The sequence below is a fragment of the Cnephaeus nilssonii genome, assembly GCF_951640355.1.
Source record: "Cnephaeus nilssonii genome assembly, chromosome: 1".
Lineage (NCBI taxonomy): Eukaryota > Metazoa > Chordata > Mammalia > Chiroptera > Vespertilionidae > Cnephaeus > Cnephaeus nilssonii.
The window spans coordinates 6,180,259-6,188,694 of NC_137072.1; positions in this window are offsets into that span (position 1 = coordinate 6,180,259).

Consider the following 8,436-nt stretch of genomic DNA (forward strand, 5'->3'; position numbering starts at 1 on the left):
GCTAAAGGAGTTCATCACCACCAAACCAGTATTATATGAAATGCTAAAAGGTATTCTTTAAGAAGAGGAAGAAGAACAAAAAGGTAAAGATAAAAATTATGAACAACAAATACATATCTATCAACAAGTGAATCTAAAAATCAAGTGAATAAAAAAATGTGATGAACAGAATAAACTGGTGAATATAATAGAATCAGGGGCATAGAAAGGGAGTGGACTGACAATTCTCGGGGGGAAAGGGGTGTGGGGGTGCGGGAATAGACTGGAAAAAAATCGTACACCTGCCCTAACCGGTTTTGCTCGGTGGACAGAGCGTCAGCCTGCGGACTCAAGGGTCCTAGGTTCGATTCTGGTCAAGGGCATGTACCTTGGTTGCAGGCACATACCCAGTGGGGAGTGTGCAGGAGGCAGCTGATCGATGTTTCTCTCTCATCGATGTTTCTAACTCTCTATCCCTCTCCCTTCCTCTCTGTAAAAAATCAATAAAATATATAAAAAAAAAATCGTACACCTATGGATGAGGACAGTGGGGGGGGGGGGGTAAGGGTAGAAGGTGGGGTGGGAATCAGGTGGAGGGGAGCTATGGGGAAAAAAAGAGGAACAATTCTAATAATCTGAACAATAAATATTAAATTAAAAAAAGAAAAAGCAAACAAACAATCTATTAAATAGATGAATACAAAAGGAGAGACTGATTTTAATAGTAAAGTAGAAATTGAAATAAAGCTAGTTGTTTTAATTCTTAAGGTTGTAATGCACTAGGGACAAATTCTATAATAAAAGCATAATATGCTAGTTAGACCGGACGTCCTTGAAGATGTCCTTCCAGATGACCTTCTGGATGAAGCCAGGGCTGGGAGGGAAGCCTGAGTCCTGGGTGCCAGCAGCTGGGGGAAGGAAGATCTACTCTTGCATGAATTTCGTGCATCGGGACTCTAGTTATATAAATAACTAGAGGCCCAGTGCACGAAATTCGTGCACGGAGGGGGTTGTCCCTCAGCCCAGCCTGTACCCTCTCCAATATGGGATCCCTCTCACAATCCAGGACTGCTGGCTCCCAACTGCTTGCCTGCCTGCCTTCCTGATTGCCCCTAACTGCTTCTGCCTGCCAGCCTGATAACCCCCTAACCACTCTGCTGCAAGCCTGTTTGCCCCCAACTTCCCTCCTCTGCCGGCCTGGTCACCCCTAACTGTCCTCTCCTGCAGAGTTGATCACCTCCAACTGCCCTCCCTTGCAGGCCTGTTCCTTCTCAACTGCCCTCCCTTGCAGGCTGGGTGCCTCCCAACTTCCCTCTCCTGCTGGCCATCTTGTGGTGGCCATCTTGTGTCTATATGGGGACAGGATCTTTGACCACATGGGGGCAGCTATATTGTGTGTTGCAGTGATGATCAATTTGTATATTACTCTTTTATTAGATAGGATAGAGGCCTGCTACAGGGGTGGGGGTCAGCTGGTTTGCCCTGAAGGGCGTCCCAGATCAGGTGGGGGTTCCCTTGGGGTGTGGGGCGGCCTGAGCGAGGGGCCTGTGGTGGTTTGCAGGCCTGCCACGCCCCCTGGCAACCCAAGCAGAGGCCCTGGTATCTGGAATTTATTTTCCTTCTACAATTGAAACTTTGTAGCCTGGAGTGGAGCCAAGCCTGGGGCTCCCTCCGAGGCTGGCAGCCATTTGTGTTGGGGTTATAATTGAAACTTTGTTGCCTTAAGCGGGTGGGCCTGGCCAGGGTGTGCGGAAAGCTTTGCTTCCCCTGTTGCCGGCGGCAACCCTGGCCTGCTCTCTCAAGCTCCATTCTGCCGGCCATTTGTTTGAATTTGTTTACCTTCTATAATTGAAACTTTGTAGCTTGAGTGGAGGCTTAGGCCTGGCAAGGGGAGGCGGAAAGCTTGGCTTCCTCTGTTACCTAGGAAACCTTGCTTTCTGTGGCTGTAGCCATCTTGGTTTGGGTTAATTTGCATGCTTGCTCTGATTGGATGGTGGGCGTGGCTTTGTGGGTGTGGTTTGTGGGTGTGTCAGAGGTATGGTCAATTTGCATATTTGTCTATTATTAGGTAGGATCTTGCACTAAGTAAGAGCAATATTTCCATTTATTAAAAAAATGAAACTGTGGTATGGGGGACAAACCAGAGGAATACAATCATAATGCAAAGGATAAGAATAAAGAGATAAACATGGTAAAGGATGAGAAAACAGGTATAGAATTTCAAATTTTAAATTACGTATTATGAATACTAGTATATATGCTTTCTTGTAGAGTAAGACAGAAAAAATAATGTGGAATGAATAAAGAAACTTCTGTGAACTAGAAGATCTAAGTTTGGGAATGAAATTTTATCATATCTATGTGAAATTAAAGAAAAGAAAGCTACATTTAGACTTATTCCAGTAAAAAATATCAAATTTCTTCACTATCCAGCCATATAACCCAAAGGAACAAAAATGAGTTTGCATCAAATTTCTTTTTTCAGAACACCAACATCATGTACTGATATTTAAAGAACATGTTGGGGAAGAAAGTGCTGCTTAAAAATTTTATTTCTCCAAATTGGAGTTCATAGATAAGGGAAACACTGAGACTTTCAGTGATATGCAAAGTTTCAGAACATATAGTACTTTGGAGAAATTACAGTTTAATCTTCCTAGGAAAAACCTTGTAATTCTTCTAAGAAAAGTATCCATTTTCTATTATATATTCACCATGAATTATGTAACCATAATGTTTTCTTTTTAAATTGATTGGAAGAATTTTAATGTCAAATATATTTGAGGCCCACTGTGATGAGGTAAAAACTGCTAGTTGTCTACTCTGTTTTTTCCTTCCCTTCTTATACTATAGAACTTTTAGCTGAGTACATACTACCTAGGTAAATATTATCTTTCCCAATCCTCCTTGCAACTAGGTGTGGCCACATGACTACATTCAAGCCAATGAGATAGAGTGGAATTGATTGTGCACTTGGAGTGCAGATGTGATAAGGAGCCATGTTGACCATGTGAATGTGATTATGCCATAGAAATGAATAAGCCCACAAGGTAGACAAAGCAGCTTGGGCCCCTGAAGACTGTGTGGAGCAGACACACCTTACCTGCTTGAAATTTTATGTGACAGGGAAATACTTAAAAATAATTTTTAAAAAATCCTCACCTGAGGACATGGTTTTAAAATTTATTTTAGAGAGAGAGGAAGGAAGAGGAAAGAAAGAGAGAGATAGAAACATCAATGTAAGAGAAACATCACTCAGTTACCTCCTGCACTTGCCCCAACCAGAGAATTGAACCCACAACCTGGGTAAGTGCCCTGACCTGTAATCAAACCCAAAACCTTTTGGTGCAAGGTACAATGGCTACAACCAAGTGAGCCACACTGGCCAGGGCCAGGGAAATACTTTTTTATCTTTTACATTCATTGTGATTTTATTCTCTGACATATCAGATGGATTTTAATTAAAATACGTAAAAAGTATAAATGCAATGCATTTAGAATACTCAGCCCTAGCTCTAATTTATATATTCATCATTGTTTTTCTTTCCCTATTCTTATTTTTATAATTTCACCTTATGTTAAGTGCTCTTGTATACTTGCTTAAGTATTTTAAATATAAATACATTCAAATTTTAACAATAAGAAGGATACCTAGGTGGTATCCTTCACCACCTAGGTATCCTTCTTATTGTTAAAATTTGAATTCTTTATTTTTAAAGTATTACATGAGTCTCCATTTTCCCCCATTGACCTCTCCCTGGCCACCCCCACCACCAAGCACAAGCCCTAACCCCTCTACTGTCTGTGTCCATTGGTTTTGCTTATTTGCATGCATACAAGTCCTTTGGTTGATCTCTTATACCCTCCCCCCCCTCCGCCCCCCCCCTCCGCCCCCCCCCTCCCCTCCGCCGCCTTCCCTCATAGGTTGGACAGTCTGTTCGATGCTTCTATGTCTCTGGTTCTATTTTTGTTCATCAGTTTATGTTGTTCATTTTATTCCACACATGAGTGAGGTCATGCGATATTTATCTTCCTCTGACTGGCTTATTTCATTTAGCATAATGCTCTCCAGTTCCATCTGTTGCAAATGGTAAGAATGCCTTCCTTTTTATACAGCAGCGTAGAATTCCATTGTGTAGATCTACAACAGTTTTCTAATCCACTCATCTGCTGATGGGCACCTAGGCTGTTTCCAAATCTTAGCTATTGCAAATTGTGCTGCTATGAACATAGGGTTGCATATATCCTTTCTGATTGGCATTTCTGTTTTCTTGGGATATATTCCTAGAAGTGGGATTACTGGGTGAGATAGAAGTTTCATTTTTAATTTTTTGAGGAAACACCATACTGTTTTCCACAGTGGCTGCAACAATCTGCATTACCACCAGTAAAGATATTGCTACGGCATAGGTCTGTTATTTTGCTGCCTATGACTTCTTCTAAGCTTTTTATGGTTTCCCATCTTATGTTTAAGTCCTTTATCCATTTTGAGTTGTTTTGTTTGTTTGTTTGTTTGTTTGTTTTTGTGTGTATGGTCTAGTTTCATTTTTTTTTCAAGTATTAATCCAATTTTCCCAACACCGTTTATTGAAGAGACTGTCTTGACTCCATTGTATGCTCTTGCCTCCTTTGTCATATATTAATTGAGCACAATGGCTTAGGTTGATCTACGGGTACTCTGTTGTGTTCCATTGGTCTATATGTCTGTTCTTGTGCCAGTACTAGGCAGTGTTGAGAACAGTGGCTTTGTAGTATAGCTTGATATCTGGTATTGTAATCCTTCCAACTTTGTTCTTCTTTCTCAAGATTGCTACAGCTATTTGGGGTCTTTTTTTACTCCAGATGAATTTTTGGAGAGTTTGTTCTAGGTCTTTTAAATATGCCATTGGTATTTTAATGGGGATTGCATTGAATATATTCTGTAGATTGCTTTGGGTAGTACGGACATTTTAATGATGTTGATTCTACCAATCCATGAACACAGTATATTCTTCCATTTGTTTATGTCTTTCTCTATCTCTTTTTTCTGTGTCCTGTAACTGAGTATAGGTACTTTCCCTTCTTGGTTAAGTTTATTCATACATATCTTAATTTTTTTGTTGCAATGGTTAATGGGATTTTTTTAAGTTTCTCTTTCTGTGAGTCCATTATCCTAATGTATAAAATCCTGGGTCGTAACAACCAGTAATGACCAAGGCTTGATCAACCAGAAGTCAGTCCTCCAGTCAGCGCTGGGTTGCCGTGGCAACCCAGAGCTGACTGCTTCTGCTGAAGGCAAGGTGCCCTAGCACTGACTGCTGAGGGGGCTGCGAATCAGAGCCAGAGAGAGTCCTGAAGAGAGAAGCAGGGACTGATCTGTTGCCTCTATGGCAGCTTTTGATTAGCACTTGCCTCTCTCTTTCTCTCCCAGTCTGGCCAGCAGCCGCACCTCCATTTCTCTCCCGGCCTCCACCAGGGCTGCTGATCAGCCCTGCCTTTCTGATAAGGCCCCATTGATAGGCCTAGAGACGCTGACTGGCATAGAAACTGACCAATCAGAACCAAATCTGGGTAAACTGTGAGAAGCCAATGGCTGCCCAGGAGGCGGAGCTTTTGACGATGACTGGCATAAAAACCGACCAATCAGAACCAAATCTGGGTCAACTGTGAGGAGCCAATGGCTGCCTAGGAGGCGGAGCTTTTGACACTGACTGGTATAGAACCTGAACATTCAGAACCATATCTGGGTCATATGTGAGGAGTCAATGGCTGTCTAAGAGACAGAGCTTTTGATGCTGACTGGCATAGAAACTGACCAATCAGAACCGAATTGGCCAGAAGGGGAGGGCAGTTGGGGGTGATATCAGGCTGGAAGAACAGGGCAGTTGGGGGCAACTAAGCTGGCAGGGGAGGGCAGTTGGGGGCTAGATCAGGTCAGCAGGGGAGGGCAATTGGGGGCGAGATCAGGCTGGCAGGGGAGGGAAGTTGGGAGTGAGATCAGGCTGGCAAGGGAGGGCCGTTGGGGGCGAGATCAGGCAGGCAGAGGGAGTTGGGGATGAGATCAGGTCAGCAGGGGAAAGCATTGGGGGCGAGATCAGGCCACCAGGGGAGGGAGTTAGGCGAGATCAGGCAGGCAGGCTGGTGAGCGATTAGGAGCCATCATTCCCAGATTGTGAGAGGGATGTCTGACTGCCGGTTTAGGCCCGTTCCCACAGTCGGACATCCCCCAAGGGGTCCTTGATTGGAGAGGGTGCAGGCTGGGCTGAGGAACCCCACCCTCTGTGCATGAATTTCGTGCACCGGGCCACTAGTTGGTGTATAAAAAAGCCACAGATTTCTGGGGATTAAATTTGTATCCTGCTACATTGCTGAATTCATTTATTATATCTAGTAGGTTTTTTATGGAGTCTTTAGGGTTTTGGATGTACAATATCATGTCATCTGAAAATAATGATAATTTTACTTCTTCTTTTCCAATTTGGATTCTTTTATTTCTTCTTCTTATCTGATCGCTATGGCTAGCACTTCCAGTACTATGTTGAACAGGAGTGGTGAGAGTGGACATGCCTGTCTTGTTTCTGTTCTTAGGGGAAATAGTTTTGTTTTTTGCCCATTGAGTATGATGTTGGCTGTAGGTTCTTATACAAGGCCTTTATTATGTTGAGGTATGATCCCTCTATTCCCACTTTCCTGAGAGTTTTTATCAGAAAAGGGTGTTGGATTTTGTCAAATGCCTTTTCTGTGTCAATTGATAAGATTATGTGATTTTTGTCTTTCAATTTGTTTATGTGATGTATCACATTAATTGATTTGCAGATATTGTACCAGCCTTGCATCCTGGAATAAATCCCACTTGGTCATGGTGTATGATCTTTGTAATGTAATGCTGGACCTGGTTTGCTAGAATTTTTTTAGGATTTTAGCATCTATGTTCATCAGGGATATTGGCCTATATTTCTCTTTCTTTGTGGTGTCTTTATCTGGTTTTGGAATTAGGGTAATGCTGGCTTCATAGAAAGAGCTTGGAAGTGTGCCTTCCTCTTGAATTGTTTGGAATACTCTGAGAAGGATAGGATTTAGTTCTTCTTTGAACGTTTGGTAAAAGGTCCGTGTGAAGTTATCCAGTCCAGGGCTTTTGTTTGCTGGAAGCTTTTTTATTACTGTTTCAATTTCATCACTAGTTATTGGCCTAATCAGAGTTTTTTATTTCTCCTGATAGAGTATTGGAAGGTCGTATTTTTCTAGGAATATGTCCATTTCATCTAGGTTGTCCAGTTTGTTGGAATAGAGTTGTTCATAGTATTATTTTTATAATCCTTTGTATGTCTGTGGGGTCTGTTGTTACTTCACCTCTTACATTTCTGATTTTCTTTATTTGGGTCTTCTGTCTTTGCTTCTTGGTGAGCCTGGCTAGAGGTTCATCAAATTTGTTTATCTTTTCAAACAACCAGCTCTTGGTTTCATTGATATTTTGTATTATTATGATGATGATGATGATGATGATGATGATTATTTGGTCTCTATGTGATTTATTTCTGCTCTGATCTTTTTTTTTAATTATTTTTTAAAAAATATTTCTTTATTGATTTCAGAGAGTAAGGGAGAAGGAGAGAGAGAAACATCAATGATGAGAGAGAATCATTGATTGGCTGCCTCCTGAATGCCCCCCACTGGGGATCGAGCCCGCAACCCAGGCATATGCCCTTGGCCGGAATCGAACCCAGGACCCTTCAGTCCGCAGGCTGACGCTCTATCCACTGAGCCACGCCGGCCAGGGCTATTTCTGCTCTGATCTTTATTATTTCCTTACTTCTTGTTATTCTGGGATTTTCTTGTTGCTCTCTTTCTAATTCTTTAAGTTCCAGGGTTACATAATTTATTACTATTTTTTTTTTTTTTTGAGGTAGGCTATGAATTTCCCTCTCAGGACTGCTTTCATTGTGTCCCATAGATTTTGGATTGTTGTGTTTTCATTGTCACTTGTTTCCAGGATGGTTTTTATTTCTTCTTTGATCTCTTTGTTAACACAATCATTGTTTAGTAGCATGCTATTTAGCCTGCAAGTGTTTGATATTTTTCATTGTTTTTATTGTATTTGGTTTCTAATTTTATGTCATTGTGATCTGAGAAGATGCTTGGTATGATTTTTATCTTCTTAACTTTGAAGATACTTTGCCTGTGTCCTAATATATGGTCTATCTTTCAAAATGTCCCATGTGCACTTGAGAAGATTGTATATTCCGTAGTTTGGGGGTGAAATGTTATGAAGATGTCAATTAAGTACATCTGATCTAGTGAGTCATTTAAGATTGCTGTTTCTTTGCTGATTTTTTGTTTAGAGGATTTATCCAGTGCTTTCAATGAGGTATTAAAGTCCCCTACTATAATTGTATTGTTGCTGATCTCTCCCTTGATATCTTCCAGAAGTTGTTTTATCTTTTTGGGTGCATCTGTTTTGGGTGCATATATGTTTACCAG